The sequence below is a fragment of the Manacus vitellinus genome, unplaced genomic scaffold (assembly GCF_001715985.3).
Source record: "Manacus vitellinus isolate BGI_N305 unplaced genomic scaffold, ASM171598v3 scaffold_20_pilon, whole genome shotgun sequence".
Classification (NCBI taxonomy): domain Eukaryota; kingdom Metazoa; phylum Chordata; class Aves; order Passeriformes; family Pipridae; genus Manacus; species Manacus vitellinus.
The window spans coordinates 11,428,386-11,449,861 of record NW_021939471.1 but is presented as its reverse complement, the minus strand read 5'-3'; the positions used below and the strand labels follow the sequence as shown (position 1 = coordinate 11,449,861).

The 21,476-nt window shown below is 39.1% G+C and overlaps 1 protein-coding gene across 1 annotated transcript in view; it reads right to left on the bottom strand.

The window, feature by feature from the left end:
• Nucleotides 1-11,141, bottom strand: part of CERKL (ceramide kinase like) — a 52,369-nt gene extending 41,228 nt beyond the window's left edge. The window contains exon 1 of the mRNA XM_018071679.2: nt 11,057-11,141. The gene's annotated coding sequence lies outside the window, so the exon portion shown is untranslated. The remainder of the gene's footprint in view (nt 1-11,056) is intronic.
• Between the last annotated feature and the right edge of the window lie 10,335 nt (nt 11,142-21,476).

Below are 21,476 nucleotides of genomic sequence, written 5' to 3'. Positions count from 1 at the left end.
CAGAAATCCTCTCAAAGTTATTTATGGAAAAATACCAGCTAAGCATATTGAAGCTGCATTTTTCCCTCATTTTGAGGTTGATCAAACTAAATGGTTTGCAATGTTTTCAGACTCTTATCCTGTATAAGTTTAACTACGTCTTTAGAATTTAACTTCCCTTCTCCACAACAAAAATAAAAAACCAACCCAAGACTACAGTAATTATAAACATTCATATGAATAATATTTTCAAGAAAATTATGGTTAAGAAATTTGGGGGTTCTGTACAGTCTGCTACTGTATTGCAATTCTTAACAACATTTAATAAAATTAATCTCTTGACATTTTGTGAGGCAAAGGACATACATTTTCCTTAAACTGTATTATTCCACCAACAAAAATAAATACCTTGCAAATGGTAGGCTAGGCAAAATGAAGTTCAAATTCTATGAAGAAATCTCATTTAGTATTGCAAACACAGGTGGAATTACAGACTGGTGATGTGTGTATTTTTACTCAAAACATCATTTAAATATAATTTAACCGGTTTCTGGTATGTAAGACCAGCAAAACCAGGACAGGGCAAACGTCCATCTGTCCCAGTATCTTATATCAAACCATAGCCATAAGCAGATGCTAAGAGAAGAGAAGAAATAAAGGAAGCATTTATTCTGTTTTCCACTAGTACTTTTCCATTCCCCACCTGTTTTCATTCGGGAAACCCTGAACTAACTGTGGTTTCTACAAATTTGACAGCACTCAAATAAGGCCTTCTGTCTCCAGCTGAACCCACAAAATCTTCTAGCATTAACAATATCCTTTGACAGTAAGTTTTGCAGTTCTCTTACCCATCATTTTGGTTTGAGTCTGGTTCTATTAAATACACCATATTTCTTATTTTGGTAAATAGAAAGCCATCTACTTTGTCCAGGCCCCATCTCAACCACCTTCCTTTTAGACTAAAAAGTGCCAGCCTAGTCCGTCACTCTCAGCCAGGAGCCATTTGGTACCTTTAATCATTGTCACCCCCTGAACCTTCTCCAGTCCCACGTTACTGAGAACAGCAGAATTGCAGAGTATTCAAGATGTGGTTAAATAACTGCTGGTTTATAGAGCATAAAAACATCTGTTTTAGTCTCTATTTATTTTCTAATTATCCTTAACATAATAGTCCTAACAACTATTTCAGTGACAGATGACATTTTCCACATGATAAACCTATGATCATACACATTAGGAATGGTAAAGCTACAGCTCCTGATCTCTATTCCAAGCTGATGGCATTCAAAAAAGAGATCAATACTATGCTTAATTATTCCAATTCTTTGACTGACTGTCCCATTGCCTAGTCAAATCTGTAAAACTAACATATGTCTCTGAAGTTGTGCTGTAGGACAGAACTGACAAATTAAAAATGATTTTCCACTCCTATTTTAACAGTCTCCAAACAAATCTGGCATTTCCACTTTACTATGTTTATTCAATGCCATTTTTTTCTCTTCCTTACTCCTTCCAGACCACATTGTTAATACACCAAAGGCCCTGTGAACTCTTCAGGCAGCCTTCACTCCATGAATTAGACAAAAAAACCCCAAACACTAGATACATAAAACAAAGAGAAACATACTGAAGAACAGTTTTCTTTCTACTGTAACCTTATTTTATTACTCTGCTCCTGCATAAAACTAATATTGCTAAACTGTTAAACTTGCTCAAAGCAGATACTGGTTTTTTTTCACTAGCAAGGCAAACATACATATACATAAAATAACATTGTAAGTTCAGTACTGAATTTGTGTGTACCTTCCCCAAATGATTTCCATAAAACAAGTGAGACCTAGGGACAACATTTCAAAAACACCACCTGTTTTTTTCCATCATATTTTAAATAATTAACTCCTCAAAAAATGTAAGTGCAAAGTAAAAAAAGCTTTCTTATTTAATTTTTGTTTGTACTATAGTTAAAAAAAGAAACAACCATTTATCAGGTACTCTTTTTTTCTGCTAAGCATTGTTTTCCAAACCAACTCTACTACTAGCCTTGTTCAGTGAGTATATTACAGTCAAGTGACCAACAAATATTACACTTCACATGAAATACTCAGAAGCATTCTTTTTCCTTTAATAAAATAATAGAAAGTTAAAAATAGACACGTATATACATCTATCTTCTCCCAAACATGGTAAAATAACAATACACTTAAGTTTATCCTGGAATGTGTCAACTGCAGAATTTACTGAATGAAACCACAAACCTGTTCAAAGTTTGACGTTGACGTGAGTTACCACCATCTACAGCCACCTAACTGTTAGTGTATTATTCACTGGCACTACGATAATTTTGATCCCAGCTAATCACCTCACTCTAAGTTAAATTATGTAGATGTGACAGAGCAGCCTTTGGGAAACCCAAAACCATCCAAGTGTGAAATCTTTCAGTACCTTTCTTGACAGAGCTGTTTGACAAGTCTCCAAAAGGCCATGCAACAAACAGTGTAGGAGGGAGAGGAGTTGGACAGGAGCAACCTCATTTTGAATCATCTTCAGAACAGTCAACAGATCAGGTAGACAAAGATGTGCTATTTTTCATATGGAAAGCCAGCAAGTTATCTTGAATTTTTTTCTATTCACTATTAGTCATTTATTTATACAAATTTTCACTTGTTAGAATTACATAGGCTTTTTTTTCCCAAAGCCATTTTCGTACAATGTTAAAGTGAGAATACCTATTCTGTTTCTGCTCCACTGTACTAAAACAACACAGAAAAATATAAATACACGATCATTTTTAAACTTCTGTCAAATGGGAAGAGGTAATATAACAGTGAGCATTTAATTACTCAAACTCAGAACAGTACCTGCAAAACAGCATTATATTTAGTCATAAGTATTTATTGCTGTTGCCCTTAACTTGATCATTCATATGTCAAATTTTGTTTTTCCAAGACTGTCTGCACTGTGTAAAGATCTGTTTCCAGGATACATATAATGGTGCAGTACATAACATCTGTTGCTTTGCATTTTCGGAGCCTCACAAAGCATACTTTCCTATATTCACTTGAGTGTATGGACTGACAGAAGAGATATATTGTCACAGTTCAAATAAGCCGACAACTACAGCACCTATTCTGTACTGAAAAGCATCTAACTACCCACCATCTGACAGTGCTTAAATAGGCAAAAGCCAGGAAATTCAGAGTTCAGCACTGAATTCTGTTAATGAACCAACCATTTGCTTAAACTTGCAACACACAGGAAAGAAATAGCCACACGCTGGATTAGAGAATAGAGTTAAACCAAGTTTTTAAACAATTTTTTGTCAGTGATCTAATATATTCCTACAGCAACAACTAAGTAAGAAGTCGGGGAAGGAGGAAGTCACACCAGATCTTAAAAGTAAATAGAATTGTCTTTCATCAAATCCCCTAGAGGTAGGTTACCAGATATCAAGGTCACACAAAAATCCAGGCCTAAAATTTCAATTTTTTTTTGTAACACTTGGTTTCACTATTCAAAGGGTTACCTGCCCTTCAACTAATGGGGGAAGGGTTCCTAAATGGCAAGATAAGAGTTACAAAACCCTAGTGAAATAGTTTGAAAAATACCATCCACCCCCTTAGTCTGCAAACACAAATATTTTTGAAACCACTAAACAGTTGGCAGGAGAATGTTCTACTCACCTATTTCAAGTCAGCAGTTAAAAAAAAAGTTACCCTTAAATGGTATTTTAAACGGTTAATTTAACAACTTCAGAGTTGCACTTAACTCTGTAGTACATCAGAAAATGGTGAAACACTGTTAACTCAAAACATTGACAGTTAGTGTCTAGGACACAGGAATCATTTTAGAAAAGGATCCTAGTAAAACACAGTTCCATAGCAGCCACAGTTACTAAATGCCAAAAAGGTCAAATTTTGAAAGGAAACAGCAGATACCACCACAAAACTAACAGATGTTCCTAAAGGATCATCTGTACAAAAACATAAGCATATGTGAGAGAAATCCAACACTATCACGAAATCAGTTGGTGTCTAACATAATAGCAGTTCCTTATGGCAATATGGTAATACATGTATCAGATACTCAACACATTATGGTTTTTTGTCTGCACATACTGTTACAACATAACTCATAAAAACCAGGACCACTGATTTCCTTGAAAACATTAGTTCCACAACTCACTAATGTTAAGGTACAAAGACTACTCAGTTCTTCAGGTTATGTTCTCAGATTTTCAGCCATTTAAGCTTTTTCTAGCAGGATAAAAATATTTTTAGAGTACTGCATGTACATTCAATACAATTACATGCAGTAAACACTTTCTTCTAAAGGCAGTGCATAATATAGTTGGATATACCTAAATGAAACAGCAAACAAAAAGGGATTTCTTCTATCCCATATTTATTTGTTTGTGTTTTGCATAATTGCAACAGCATCTATTATTTACCTGCTGCTTTTGTAACACAGAGTTAACAAGATATTTACAAGGAAAGGAAAATGGTTTATCTAAGTTTTGTTTATATTGACTCCAACAAGAGCAGATGACAGACCTTCCTGCTTTAATTTTATTTTTACTTTGCAACTGTAAAATAAAGATAGAATTGCTTTAATTTGGCATGTCTTTTGTCAAGACAACAAAATAAGAAAATATAAATTGGAATATGATATTCTTTTGCAAGACATTTATTAGCATGAACAGTTACAACCATAGAAGCAAGTTTATATGGATTTTCCATAGTAGAAGACCCCATTAGCCACCGTGATCCCCACAACTAACCCGCACAAAGTGCTACAGAATCACATCCTACACACAGTCCAAAGAGACAAACAGCCATAGTCAAAGAAAGCAGGCTCAGACTTCGAGACACCAAGCAAATCATCAGATTTTGTATTAGTTTCCTGTAGGCATTATCAAAAAAAGGAAAGTATTTGAGGAATTATGCCTAAGAAAAGTGACGCATTTTCCAGTAAACTGCACTTAAAAATCAAAATAACTTGGCAATATTTGATGCAAGAGAAAAGATGTAAAGGTGCATAATAGAGGGATACAAATTCAGGGATGATATGGTAAAATGAAAACCAGGTAAAGAATACAACACCATTTGAAAGAAGGGTTAAAAAAATTAGTGTTTCTCAAGGGTCAAAGAACAGCACAATTAAGAAAGTGATATGAGATTTATGCTTAGATAAGAGATTTGATTACATAATCTTTTTAATGATTTAAAAAGAACATAAATTTCCACTGAGAAAGGGACTTTCAGTCCTACAGCACTATTGTGGGCATGAAAATATCACTAGTATGGACATCAAAGATTGCTTAGCATATCAACTTTTTTTTAATATACACTCTTGGATTCTCTCCATCATGCTATAAAAGCAAGGCCATCAACTGACTCTTGCACACCTTTGCACAGAAAGCATAGTAAGAGTTGTCAATTATTCTATGAACAAGAAAATTATGGAACTTTGATAATTTTTCTTTAAATGAATTTGCATCCTCTTTCTCTTTACCTCATCATCTTACTATGTCTCTTCTGACTATCCAGTGATTTCTCTACCCTGTGTCACACACACCTCACACTGCATCATCACCCTGCATGTCCTCCTATCTGCACCTCCGTTCACTCATATCCCTCTCCATAGTACCCACAAATCCCTCCCACATCCATATGGCACTGCACCAAAACCCTTACAACTTCCTCAATACACCAGCTCACCCCCCCCAGCATTTCTTGACAGAAAGTATGAAAAAATATAAGGTGTTCCACAAACACATAGCCATGACCTACTCTTCTGATAAAGAATAAGACACACAGAGAGTAAAGACATTATGTTTAAAAGTCTCCTGAAATAAAGAACAAATTTTAACAGTCCTTTGATTAGTATACCCCATTTTCATAAATATTTTTCATTTTCCACAATAAGTCGTAAAATAAAAAACTATTTTGCACTTTCATGCAGCATTTATCTAAAAGACATTAATTTTATGGACTTCCTGGAAGAAGATTTGAGTGCCTGATAAGTTCAGACACCACAGAATTGTTTACAACTGCGTGTTATCTTCCTTAAATTTACATCTTAAAGCCATATAATGTGATACCTGGACATCTCTCTCTCAGTTACAATTCCTATTATTTATTTCTATGTCTCTTCCTTAAAAATAGTTTTCCTGTTTTGACAATAGATAAGCCACTTAGAGAAATTATGTTCTCTACATGCCAAAAGTAAAATCAAAAGCTTTGAATTTGGTCAACGTGGAACTTCAGTACGTTTTGTAACAGCCCGTTTCCATTTCCATTATTCCTGACTGACCGATAGACTGACAGATGTCTTACTTTAGAGATCCCAAACAGACTATTGGTATCTATTTCAGCCACATCTGTTCCTAAATAGCCTTGGCAACAGGCCACTCTGCCCTCGGAATTAATTTTAAGTCCTTTATTGCTGACTCTTTCACTGTTGAAATAGATCAGTGATTTTTTTCCTTATTGCTGCACTTACATAGCATATTTATAAATCTATACTTTAGATGAATATCAGCAAGAGCTGTAGTTTACTACAGATAAGAATACCATACTTAAACAATACGTTGATTTTACTTCATTATGAAAATATATATTCATGTTCTTTTTTAATTCATTATGAAATATATATTCAATATTATATTAACCTCTGAATTGCTCCAGAGATTTTATTTTTCTTATTGGTCAATTAACTTAGAAAGTATGTTCAATTACTTTTATTTAAAAAGCAAGTTTTATCTAAATTATTGCTATTATTATCCAAATAGTCAGACCAGGTTGCAAGCTGTCAATCAGAGAATAAATTCATATACCCTTTAGTCTATTACATACACACACAAGAAATTACACTTATAAAGTTTTTCATAATGATTAAAAGCCTCCAGACTTCACATACTGATAAATCACTGAACAAGTGCCAGTCTTGTTACACTTCCTATCTGACAGAAATCTGCTGGAAAATTGCAATTACTGTTAATCAGGAAACTCTGTGGCAATCTTTAAAAACACACTGAAGGCTTTAAAAAAATATCAGGATTAAACTTCCCAATCAACAGCAAAAAACAGGCCACACGCATAAAGAGGATTTGACACTATTTGTATTGAAACTGTTCTAAAATACAAATGATTCCCACATTCACTGCTGCTAATCCCCTACATTTCATTAGTTTTTAAACTTTACCCACACACTCACAAAATCCTGAGTATTTGTTCCTAAATAAAAATATTTTTTTCCCCATCCTTCAGTCATTCTTCTGAATTTCTGGGAACTCTTAAAAATCACATATAATATTCAAATCTATACTTAGGATAGCTTTCTCTGCTATAGTTTTAAAGTAGCATTGAAAACAAGAAACTACAGTTCAGGGCTGGATTATTAACAGGACAGAAGTTTTGCCTTCTTCTTAATTTCCATTAATATAGCATAGAAATGCCACACAGAAAGAAGCTAGAGAAAAAACTAGTAACTACTGACTGTGAGCTCTACTTCCCCTTGCAGCACCCCCTGCACTGTTAAAAGCAAGCAGCCAGCTCTGGGCCAGAGGGTATCTGGCTCTGGTGAGAAAAAAAGGCTCAGCTGAGCTGCACACCCAGGCTGTAGCTGCAGCATTTCAGAGGGAGCAGCTGAGCCATGCCTTACACTGTCCAAATTCCCACTTGACACATTCACTCACTCCCCCCCAGGCTCCACACCCAGTTGCCTGCTCAGGCCTTACTTCTGCCCAAAGCTTTGTTATAATAAAGAACACACAAAATTCATAATGAGTCATGCTCGAGAGGGGAGAAGACTTTGCTGTAGAACGAACAACAAAGGAAGCCATTAAAAATCATCAGCAAACAGGGGTAGCCAAAAACCTCTAGGAGATAGAAGCTGCAGAAATCAAAATGGAGTAAAGAATTAAGTCCTCCTGACAATCACACTGCCTAAAATCCCATAGAAACAGTGTAATGGGGTAGAACTATGCATTTATCAGTGGGACATGATGGGGCCCAGGCACAGCAGGTGTTGCCTACTTGGGAACTTTTGAGCTGGAGCTTTCGGTTCTATTTAGAAGCCGAAGGATCCAAGGCTGCACAAACATACAAACATGTAAGAACACAGAACTGGAACTGTAGAACTGTGGATGACAAATGATAACTGCAGTAAGACAGGAATACATTTGGGGAACTATTGGGGATGGGAGGTTAGGAAAAGGGGAAGAAAGCAACTACCAGTTCTTTGATTTTGACAGACCGGAGCGATTGTCATAGAAGAAAGATCTTTTCCTAAAATAGGGAGAATTACTACATACAAGTCCAAGCAGGAGACATTTAGCATCACTGGCAAAGCACAAAGACCTGACTTGACCTCTTAGAGCCTAAGCAAACTACATTATGAAGCTTTTGGTTTGGAGAAAGTATGCATAAGCCAAATCCCAATGGAAATACTTGTCCAGACAGCCATTAACCATCCCTGAATGCTGCACTGCTGTACTTATGAATGAGACCATAACGCAGATGGCTTGTCCCAGCACCAGTACAGATCCCACACTTACAATACCCCTGGGATCCAAGAATGAGGCAGAAAAAAACCCATTCAAGCTCCAAAATCCATATTTGACTGCTGCAACTGCAGAGGTAAAACCACCCTGACCAACCATATCCAAGACGGAAGGAAAAACAGACAAGACTTCTGTTGAATTCATCCCTCTGAGAGCAACAAGCCCCACACAGTGAAATTTCCAGTTTCTACTCTGCTCATCTTCAGCCACAGGCAGGCACAGACAGAGCCATGCTGGCTCAAAGGAAGGAGTCACAAGTATCCTTCAGAATGCTGCTTGGGTAGACCATTGTGCTCCCATCACAAAGCAAATGGAAGGATGGAAGGGCCTTAGAAACAGCCTAATAATTTTCCTTTTAAAATTATTTCCGTCTCCAAAAGATCCTGGAACAGAAGCAGATGACATAACTGTGGCACTTATGGCAACAGAGAAACTGAAAAACCCTTTATCTTCAATATCAGCATTTGACATTTAAGAATTTGAAAATCCTACAGTAAAAACTGATCTATCACAGTCTTCAGGAAAAACCTGGCATTTGAAAGACACCACTGTCTTTTCCACTAAAGCTAGTAAAGAAGTAGGACATCAAGAGCCTCTCAAAAATCAAAATATTCAGCAGCTCAATGCTAAGTAGTACAAAACCCAATTGTCAGAGAAAGAAGTAACAGCATATATTTAATACACATGCAGTAAAAGCCCAAATTCTGATACCATTGACAGCAATTTGTCAATGCCGCTCTCTGTAAGACTCCTGAAGTTCTGCTATCTGCTATATCTCTGACTTTAAGCACTGAATACTTCATTACCTTGTAGGAACTAAGAAAAGTTTCCAATGTCTGTATGAGTAATCTAAGGATGAAAAACTGTTACCCAAAGTAGCAATTTAGGGGAGTGAATTTTCCCTAGAAAAAAAAAACACAAACCAAGCCAACCAAACAAAACCAAACGAAACAAACACACACACACAAAATCCCAAATTGCATAATATACTCCCCATTCTGGAAGTGTGAAGCAATATATACAAACATTTATTCTTCTTGTCTGTACCTTAAAATCCTTCACTGGTGACAATTAAAAGACAATCACGAGCCCTGGTTCCTGATATATGGCAATTCAACCTACATTCAAGGAACCAGAACATAAAGTGGCAATCACATTAGAGCTCTACACATAGAACTAAGTAATTAATAAATCATACTACAGATCATAGAGACCTGTAGCTAATCCCAAAAGGGAAGGAAGAGAGCCCACAGCACTCCTAAGGCACCCAGACTGGCTCCACACGAGGAAGGACTGTACGCGCACACCAGTGCAGGGGTCACCAGAACCCAGTGGTCCTGCTGAAAAGCAGGTATGTAAGTCTGAACACAGCACTACATTAACATGGTTACACTATTCAGAGGAGAGGACTCAATAGCAGTGCATGGCACCATATTTGTTTGGTTTCAGTAGCTCTGGTATCCCAGCACAGTTACATGAAATGAAGCATAATGACTTCAGCCGTGAGCATCTCAGTATTTCTTTGCAGCAGCTGTACCGAAAATGCTTCCACATGCCTCCCAAGCCTCTGCAGCATACAGACTATCTTGAAAATAAAAAGATCATCATAACATAGAAAAACTAGTAAGTGAAAGACAATTTATTTCTCTCTATGCTGACTTTATGGCTGTTGGATCTTATCTATACGAAGTTTTAAGTTCTGTCCAAAATACTATTAACATTAACCTGGTCTTTTAAGCATGGACAAGTTAACCACAGCATACCAGAAGACAAATACACAGTCTGGAAACTGCATTCCTGAATACAAGTTTAATTTCTCCTTCACGTAAGCAGTGAGAGGTCACTGAAGTAAATAAGCACCTTTAAGAGTGTGTATGCAGTTTTAAAGTAAATTTATGTTTTCACAGTTTCTAGAAGAAACATGACTATAGGGATAAGTTCAAGAAGCATTCCTTTCCTTCTAAAACTTTTATGTATAATTTGTTTCACTTGATCAAATCCTTTACCCGCACTTTCTCAGTGTGTTGCTGTGTAGAGCAACGACGACCTGCCACAGAAGCCTCATCACAAAACGCAGGTGGATCACACAAAACAATACCCATGTGCTCTAATTTATGTACCTGCCTGAGAGAGTAAGCAGGGAAAAGTTGATGCAGCAGAAATAAAATCAAATCCTCTTACTGCTATGCCTGATCCACCAAGTATGACCCACCAAGAAGGAAAAGTTCTTGCCAGAAAGAGGTGGTTCGGGTATAAGACGCTCATTGCATTACGCGCAATTTCTTTTTCCTTTTAATCACCAGAGTAACCTTGAAAGGAAGAGACGCGCCTGACACCGCCGCCTTTAACCACTTTACTGTAATCCTGTTCTAAGGTGACTCTGCCCCGTCCTGCCCGGAGAGCCCCGCTCTCCCCGGGCCGTCCCGCCGCCCGCTCCCCGCAGCACGGCCTGAGCTGAGCCCGGCCCCGCGCTCCGGCCCCGGGGCGGACACCGCCTGCCCCGCCCCGTCCCACCTGTAGGGCTCTCGGGCAGGATGGGGCTCCAGCGGAGCCGCCGGGCGTTCAGCACCACGTCGCAGCTCCTCTTGTCGATCTCGAAGTGCCCCTGAGGAGCGGCTCATCGCCCGCCGAAGCCGGCAGTGGCGCGGCCAGCGGGGCCACCCTCCGCCGCCGTTCCTGGGCGCCGCCCGCGGCGTGCTCCGGGCGCTGGGTCCGGGAGCGGCGCCCGCGGCTCCCGGCATGGCGGCCAGCACGGCCGCACCTGCCCCGCCGCGTCCCGGCGGCTGCCAAGGCAGCGCCCGCCCCGCCCCGCGGGCGGGGCCGCGGCCGCCCGGGGCCTGCGGGAGGGCGCCGTCCCGGGCCGGCGGCTGCGGGCCCGGCAGTGCCCTTGGCGGCAGCGGCGGGGACAGAGCCGGTCCGACCGCCGGGGCGCGCTTGAGCCCCTCCCGGCGCGGGGCGGCACCGCCGCTTCCGCCCCGCGCACGGCCCGGACCCCGCGCCAGGTGCGGTGCCCCGCGCGGCTGCAGCGGGAGCGGCTGAAGGCACCCTGTCATCCCAGCGCTCTGTTCTCTTCAGTCACTTCCCCCCGGAGAGCAACGCAGGAACGCTCCAGCTACAGAAATTACTTTCCCTTGTCAGGGTCCCACGTCTTCCACTTTTCTGTTATCATTATTACTGTTCTTTAGCTTCAGAAAACTACGGTGTGAAGTTCTAATAGCCCTTTCATACTAAAAAGGCTAAAATCTTTCACAAGTTGTGACTGTGACGTAGGCTTAACGTAAATCCCACGCTGGCATTCGTGCTGCAAAACAGAGTATTGCCGTAAACCTGGGTGGAGGTATCACAATTATGCCCTTCATTCCCAAGGACTGAGGAACACAGTAACTCAGAGTCTGATACCAACTTGTACAACAGCTCCTGTATCAAGTGGACCAATGCAGAGAGTGTACCCAGAAGGGTTGCATAGTCATCCCTCACCCTGAAAGCTTAAATGCAGAGGAGGGAGACCACTTTGCTCCTGCTCTATAAGTGATAGACTTTACTGTTTGGAGGTATGACAGCTTTACTCACAGGTCCTGTAAGATTCACTGATGACAATCATTTTAGAGCCGCAGCATCAACTCTCAATTTATAAGGTGATCCTGAGCCTGTAAGGGCTAAACTTGTATATATATAAAGTTTTATAATGTTATGGTGGCTCATTAATGCATAAAAAGGGTATTTTTAAATGAGAACTTCAGTAATTTTATCTTTAGTGTTTGTAACGACAAATGTAAACATGCCTCTGAGAAACAAAGCAATACATTGAAAATACTGCCTTTTGCTGAGAGATACAAGTTATAGTTCAAACAAGTTACAGTTCAAACTACATGTCAGAATATCCAAGGGTCTTCCTGTGATGATTTTCACTCTAGAAGAGAAATGATGTTACAGGTAAGGAAATCTTATTGCAGTCAAAGCAGCCAAGAGTTCATGAGATGATACATGATCTCAAGACTATTAAGCTGCCTTCTTTCATAGTTCCATAAAAAACAGTACAAAGCTACTAATTATGTAGCTGAGAAGACAGGTTTAAGAGACATTTCAAAAGTCTCATGGTAAACTTTCTGACACTTTAAACATGGGAAAGTAACAGATGGAAATAAGTAAGTTCCAAATATTGTTAAATATGCAACCTCTAAGTGCTTTTCAATTTGCATCAAGCCACCAATATAGCTTTCATGGAAATGCAGCCCACACTGATTTGCTTTTCTGAATTACAACATAACCACAAAGTTTCTTCTTTCTTAAAGCTGTTAGCATCAATAGTTCTATTTTGACTTTGTCTCAATATTTTTTGTCCCTTAGATATTCTTTGCTGGGATATAAATATTTCAACTCCGGAATAATCAGATAATATATAAATGAGTGAAATGGTGTATAAACTGTGGAATTTTTGTGCAAATTTTCCTTTTTTTTTTTTTTTTTTTGATGCTTAAAGATAACTGCGTGACAAGGCAGGAAAAACTGTGAGCCAAACAAACAAGCTTGGCTTAACAAACTAGCATTCTGCTACAACAGTAGATGAACCAATTAAACTTGTGTCTGTTATTTGATATCAGTGATCTTAAATGTGTTTACAGTGATGTCATTCAAAAGGAAAGCTAAATCATTAACTAGAATATAAAGCACACCATGGAACTAGATACAGTCAAATCACTTTTGAGGCTGTATGCCCTTTATAATCCCCTGCAGTCATTTGTTTGGGTTTTTTTCTGAGATTGTTTATGAGCCTACACCATATATTATCACCAGATAATTTCTCATAAGGTACAGGAAAGGATAAACTGATAACTGGCTTAGAACCATAAAATGACAATATTTTCAGTACTGTCAGTTGAAGACTATCGCAGTTCCTCAGAGACTTGTAATATCCTTCAACTGATGTAATTAAAACTTCTAACACCCTTTTGTTGACATTAATTGAAAGGTGTATTCAGTCAGTAACTGTTAAGATACTAAAATGTATTAGTTAAAAACATAAAATAGTTAGAGAACTGTATATAGTAATAAAAACCATAGGAAGAACATACAAGTCTGTTCACTCTGGTTTGCTACTGTTCACAAATTCTCAATCCCCACAATTCTTTGTAAATCTGAGACAGACATTTTTTCCCGGGGTAAAAAATTCTAAGCAAGCCTACTTTAACAGATTTTTTTTTTTTTAATTATCACAGCTTTTGGATTTGCACATTGAATTTGGAAAAGAATGGAAAAGTCCAGAAACATAATTTTATCCATTTTTTCTAGACTGTGTCTGGAACTCACACACAGAACTTCCTTGAGCTTTTTTGTAAGAAGGGTTGTGTGTATTGATGATCTCATGTAGTATCTCATGTAATGTTTTCATACTAGAGAAAGAAAAAAAGGATGCAAACCAGCAGGATTTGTATTGTAGGCATTCAAGTAGTATAGAGCACTGAACCTACATGTAACAGCCTTGATTACTTCTACATCTTTGATCACAGACAAATTTGTAAGTAGAACATATTGGTACCTGTGACAGCAGAATGATCAAGGGACTTTTACAAATACAATATGCTGCATGAAGAAATGGGGTGATATAGAAGACATTGCAAGTCAGACAAAGTAGCAAAAGTGTGTTCAACTTTCCTGCTGTCTCATATGGATTTTGTTTCCAGTACCTAAAAGGAGCCTACAAGAAAGATGGAGAGAGACTTTTTACAAGAGCATGTAGTGACAGGACAAGGGGGAATGGTTTCAAACTGAAAAAGCATAGGTTCAGAATACGTATGAGGAAAAAGATCTTTGCTGTGAGGATGGTGAGGCACTGGAACAGGCTGCCCAGTCAAGTTGTGGATGCCTCATCCATGGAAGTGTTAAGGGCCAAATTGGATGGAACTCTGAGCAACCTGGTCTAGTGAAATATGTCCTTGTCCATAGCAGGTGGGTTGGAACCAAATGGTCTTCCAGGTCACTTCCAACCCAGGCTGTTCTATGATTCAATACCAATAGATATGAGAAAATAAAGCCCTACTCTTAATAAAGAGTAAGTTGAATGACATTTTTATAATAACCCTTCAAATTAAATTTTGCAGCTCTTCAGATAGTTACTAGAGAGGTTTCAAGCTGCCCTAGAAATTGTCTTAACATTTTTGTTTGGTTACTTTGTTTTAGACAAATATCTCAAGCAAAGTCAGAACAAAAAAAAACAAAAAAAAACAAAAAAAAAAAAAAAAACACAGGGTGGGGGTCAGGGGGAAGGGGACACACCAGAAAAGGAAGCAAAGCAACTGTCAAGTACAGCAAGGGCCAGCTGCTCCCTAACAACCAGGGAGCCAAGGAAGATGTCAGGGCTTGCAAGGCAGGGACCTTTCTTGGCCAGGCCCAATCTGGTAGTACCTGAGCAAGGAAATCTAGGGAGGATGCTAGAATCCATCAATCCATCAAGATCATCAGCCAAGTCCACAGTGATGAGGCAGGTTTGGATTAGCAGGATTCATAGCCAGATCAGGGTTGCAGCCAAGTTGAAAATCAGCATCCCACAGCATCTGTAAATGTTGTATCACCAAGGTGAGCTCCAGGCCCTTGGGTGAGGTCAGTGAGGGGGATGCAGGTGGAGTTGCTCAGGGTTTTTAAGGCTCAGTAGTGGTCTCAGAGCCTTAGCAGCTAGAAGGTCAAGTGGGGGAGTTCTAAGGAACAGTAGGAGCAGGTTGCTTTATGAAGAAAGTGGAGCTGAGAATGATTACAAACCAGGTAGGATCCCTATATACCTGACCAAGGTAAACAGAACTGTTTACTTATGTAGAGTCAACCTAGAGTCTAGCTAGCTAGACAAACCCCTTGTAACAAAGTAGGCCCAACATCAAGCTGAAAAGCAGTTATAAGATCAGTTCTGGTAACAGTAACCAGTGTCAGTGCTAGCCCAGCAGTCACCAGGGAAGCCTATGTTGTCAAGGCAGGTCCAAGGTCAAGCAAGGATATCAAGTTTGAGGGTCAGGACCTGGCTATGGCCTGGCACAAACATGGCTGCAATATCATGAAGGCAGACACTAAGCATAAGAGCCTCTTCTAAAACAGTTCTTGCATGAGGGAGGGGAGATCTCCCTTGTGATTTCTGGGAGCTTGTCATCAGTCTAGACCCAGAGGAGATTTTGCTCCATGTCATGGCCTTGAGCACAGACAGATGACCTAGAAGAGGAAAGCATCCTCTGTTCCCAGACGAGAGGCAGTAGGAAACAAGTAGAGAAGCTAACCTCTTCTTAACTAACAGTGTTTCTCTCTGGAAATCATCTCTTACTGTCTAAATGCTAAGTAGTAAGAGTCTCAAAACTGTTTTCCAGAAGGAACTTGTGAAATGAAGAAAGAGGTAGGACAACCTGTGGCAGAAGTAGCAAGTGAGGGAAGTACAATTAGCGTTTACTGAAGTGGAGCAAGAAGGTAAGGCATGCTATTGGAAAATAGCTCCTCCCACCTCAAGAAAAATGTGTATAAAAGTGAAATGAGATAAATAGTCAGGAAATGGGAAGGCCAGTTTTTGGTTCATGGACAATGTGATATCGAAGTTAAGAAACAGGAATTTAGACAAGAAGAGACGAGGGGATGCTGTGGGGAAAATACCTTATGCCCATTCTGGAGGTTTCAGCTGAACATTTCTGGTAGCTGGCTTGTTTTCAGTAGCTAATGGAGATTTGCTTCTGGAGAAAGCTGAATTTTTAAGTTGGCAGCATACCCTTGGCTTGTATGTTTTGCTGGCTACAGTGTGTGTTTATACAATGAAGGTTTAGTATATAGTCAGTTCTTCTTCAGCTGTTCATTCCCAGATATTGGCTTTCCTAAGTATGCTCCTTTCTTGCATCTCTACTTTAGAAAAGAATCTTTTGTAACTATCAATATTAATTCAGTTCTGTTATGTTGGTTTACTGTGACTGAAAAAAAGACATTAAGCAGAACACCAAACTTTTTGGACAGTAAGCAAAGTCATAAATTATTCTGAAGGAAAATGACATCAATGGTCTGTAGAAGAGAGAATTACTATTACTGTACATCTTTCTCTATTCTCAAAAGAGGGAAAGCATTAAAAACAAGAGAAATAAAAGCAGGTAAGGAAATGGACAAATATTTGCAAGAATAACAAGTGAAATTATTATTCAGGCATAAGAAGCTGCAGGAATGCAGTCTGAAATTGAAGTAATTCCTGAGACCCCTTGAACGGATATTGATCTTAATCGGAGAAAAATGTGGTAATGGGAAGAATATAAAATAAGAATGTCTTGATCAGAGGACATTGTCTTTTGTTTGCATTAAGGTCAATATGCTATCTCTTTAAGGCAATAATTTTTTTTCTCCGAATCTTTTTTCTATTGCTCTGTCACCAAAATGAGCGTAAATGTGTAAATCTCAGTTGCTTCTATTTCAAAATGCAGTTAACTCTATACTGCAAACTGCTACAAGCTAGGAAACTGAAAACTAGGGCTGATATTCTATGTTTTACATACCCTGTAGGCAACCTAAATACTTAAGAGAATGCTTTGAGAGCATTGTCAGTTTTAATTTTGTATTGCATAGCTTCTGACAGTTTGTTAAATACATATATGAATTATTTAAAAAAACACTTATGTACATATTTAAATAACAGTCTATTTGTAGATCTTCAACTCGATGTTTCAACATTTATTTATGTACTATATTTTTCAGGACTTTTGGATCATGGGATTTTCAGTTAAGGAAAGAGTGTAGACCACTTGTAATTTCTGAAATTACCATACATCCTATCCTGGTTAATAAAAACAAAGACAAATGTCTACATATTTTCCCTGCTACAGCACCAGGCAGAATTCCAAGTTTCATTTCTGTGAGTTCTTCTTCAATAGGAATGAATGGGTTTTGTTTGATTGTTTTTCTCTTTGCATACTTTAAATACAAAAAAAGAGAATGGAAATTAACTTTGCAATTTCTAAAACTATTTGACAAAATGGTTCTTTGAACAGAAGTATTGTATTCTATTTTAAAAGAGACTCATTTTTGATATGTCAAAAGCAATTGTTAAGATCATGGTGGATTGATCAGTTACAATATTGAAATAATTGCAAGAATTTTTACTGTTACAGGAGATAGAAAAGATTTGTTTCACCTGCTCTCAAAACTTAGTTTAGAATTATTTCCACTGATCCCTATTAGCTCTGGAATTGCATGTTGCTTTCTACTATCAGTTTATTAAAATTCTAGAACAGTATCTTCTGGAGAAAGCAGCTGTTTTCTTCTATTGAATTTGGGAATCTTTGTTCTCCTTGAATCTACTTCCCTTCACTTCTGAAGTCAGTGAACCACACTTTGATGTTTTTCAGGTACATTTCTCATTTGGGCTATGTGAAACCTGAGACTTCAGTCTCTGAGTTCTTGTGGATGTAACCTGGGATTCTACCATTTGAGCTTCCTCTGCCATAGCTGGGGCCTCAGCTGTATCACAGGCAATGAGGGGTCCACAAACTCCAGACCCTCTTCTGTTGCTTCAGAACACCAAGGGAAAACCTGCAAGTCGTGACTTACTTATGTGCTGTACCTGCAGAGATTTCACTGAGGTCTCCTCAAGCATGCACTGGTGGCAGAGCAATTTCTGTTGTAGGAGGTATGCCGTAAAGAAGGGAAGGGCCATTGGTCACAACAAAAATACAGTTTCAGGCCTGTGTCAGATGATCCAGCGTGTGTGTGTGTGTGTGTGTGTGTGTACAACTCAACCCCAGAGTTTTCTCTGCATGCGGAAGTCAGATAATCCCACTATAGCCTTAGTTAATTAGTGATATGTTTATAGGAGAGGAACAGTGTGAGTAATTCTTTCCATTAAAAGAGACCTTGATAGACCTTCCCGTGGGAGTTATGAGCAGAAATTTCAAGATTTGGCTTGATGTTAATAGTATGAAAGAAATATCATGGAGACATCACAAGCATTAGCAAAGCGGGGGAGGGGGAAAGATCTCCAATATTTTATAGGGGCAGTGGGAGAAAAAAAGCACCCAAAACTAATTGAAATAACAAGACTCACAAGTGATTTGTAAAATGGAGCCTCTAGTTACCAAAATACCTAATTAATTTTCCTTATTACATTGTTCATAACATTAAAATACTGCTTTTTCTAAAGTATCACAGTAGCAAACATTCAGATAGCCTAGGTAGATCTTTTAACTAAGTTGCATTGGCTAGAGGAGTTGAATTTTGTTATTAACAGTGGAAAAAGAAAAGGTAATTGAAAAGGTTTCTTGTGGTTTGGAAATGCCTTCCAAATATTCATTAAACATTTAAGCGACTAAATTTGCAGAATATGTTCCTGACATTGGCACTGGTTCTGTGGTATTTCTCTCATCAGATGGAAGTACTGTGTGTTATGCAGAGTGCATTCATGCATAAACAATATCATTTTCATAAATTAAAACCTCCCCTGCAGAAGGAACATCTGTGCCTGCCTTTGAATAAAAGATGGTGGCATGCGAGTTGCCCCTTGACTGACTAGAAGAATCCTTATGTTTAAGAAGAAGGTGCATAACCAAAAGGCGAGCAGGCCTGGGTCAGCTTTTTCAATTTTATCTGAAAAATTGACATTCATTTACTCCCCCTCGGGTTATCTAGGGTACATTTAGCCCTGTTGCCACTAACTGAGAAAGGTTAATCGGGTGCTTGAAAAGTTGCCTTTTGCTTTCTTTTCAGATTCAGCAACAGTTTTAGAGCTGCAGGCTCAGGCAAAATGCAGGGAGATGCTGCAAAATGCATCACTCGGCGTCGCAATTAGGTTTTAGTGTGCTTTTAGCAGGGAAGCCTGGCGGAGGGGTGTGTTGCACAACTAGGGCAGGTTCGCCATGCTTACGCGTTGGATTTCCGTAGCTATAAACATCTTCGAAACAGACGTCAATAGCTTGATTTCTCCTGGGGAAAAAAAATCCTTCGTCCATAGGGGACGAGGATGTTCGCGTCAGGATGCCTGTTCACTTTCTGCTGGATTTAAATGAAATATTTGTGAAATACCTCCGCTTTGTGGTAGGCTTCATATAAAGTATTTCAGGTAACGTCTTAAATCTGATGGTCGGAGGCAAAGACCTGTTGATAATTGTTCCTGATCATTAGGGGAATTGCTCTCCCTCAGATTGTGTCTCCGGGTTTCTTAAGCCTCGGAATAATCAGTGAAGATTAAAGAAACGTTTCCCTTTGGGAAGAGGAGGGGACGGTGAATCGATGGCGCTGGGTCCAGGTCTGCCTCGCAGGGGAAGGCGCACCTGCTGCCGCCGAGCCCAGCCGGGGCCGCAGCCGCGTTCCCGGTGTGCCGGCCCTGGCCAGGCGCGGGAGCTCCCGCGGTTCGGGGAGGGTTGTGAGCCCGAGAGGGGAGCCCCGAAGGCGGCAGTGGCCGGGCTGAGCTGGCCGGGGGCCGCCCGGGCGGGTGCGTGGCGCTGGGCGCATCCCGTGCCGGCAGCCGCAGCTCCAGCTCTCTGGCGAACCGCGTCTCTGCCTCCGTTTCCCTAATTCAACAAATCAGCATTGCAAATAGCAGCGTTAGCTGTAAACAAACCAACACCCCCGCCCCCTTCCCCTGGTACTCCTCAAGGTAAGTAAAGAATCCGTGTCCTTTTTTTTAGTCCAATTTTATTCTACAAATAATAAGTGTTGCACCTTTCATGAGCTATCCGAATAAAACAATAATCCCATAGGAATTACTTACACTAAGAAAAAAAATAAATCACATTTAAGGAGAAATGCAACATTCGACCAAATGTTCAATACTATGTTGTTTCCAAAGGATGGATGTTTTTCTAAAATCCCAGTGTGCATTACACCATAATATACAGGATTACAAACAAAATTACAGTACAGATTGATTCCAGTTGAACCAGCGTTACATTTCAAACAGCACTTATTCTGGACTGCATTGTACATGCAATAGCTATTGTTCTAATTACGGATTAAATGGTTTGAATTTGTTTCAAGCTACCGTACTAATCGACTACAATAGGTATATAGCCCGACTTTAACAACCTGATTAGATTTCGGTTCCGATTTATAAAATGAGCATATGACAACCACGGATTGTGTGAACATGTATAAAATCATGCATTTATATCGCCTGGAAACATTAACATCTTCAAGTTATCTTTAAAAAAAAACGCAACAGAAAAAAAAAAAAAAAGAAAGAAAAAAAAACCAAAACCACGGAATGCCAAGGGGTTCAAAGACTAAAAAGAAACAGTGCAAATTGTATGTGATAGTCAAGCAGCTTTCGATTTAAAAAGGGTGTTGGCATTTGCTTATAATCTTTATATACAAGTTTGTGCAAGTAATGTGTTGAATTGATATGTTCTGATAGAAAATAAGTCTATCGTTCTTATATCTTCTTAAGACCTAGGGGATCTGGTTCTTATTGTATGGGGAAAAGGAAAAAGAAAGAAAGAAAGAAAAAAGAAGAGACTTGCATGGGAAAGAAATTGCCCGGATTGTGCATTTTTTTTTTCTTCTTCATCTATTTGAAAAGGAAAGAAGTGCTAAGGCAACATAACTTCTCTAAGCACTTTTCTGCTGGTTTAAATTAGTTAAATCATTTTGTATAAATTAGATATAATTCTACCTTTCCAATATGTATAAAAATTGATGAAGCTGCATGGTTTAAAATAGGAAATTCACGTTATAAAAAGTCATTAAAAATTCTGTACAAAATCACAACAAAATAATTCAGCATGGGAAAGGTAACAAGTAGTAAAACGTTGGTTGAAAAATATAGATTTCATATATATTTTGTAATTGGCCCATCGCTAGTTTAAAAATTGCATAGATCCTAATTATTGCTTGTGATTTTGTTATTCCGATCAGGTAATTGACGCGATCCCAATGCCCCTACCCCAATTTACAGCGTCGCTCGGAGGAGCGGAAGCAAAGACAGCGGGTGAGCGGCGGGGGG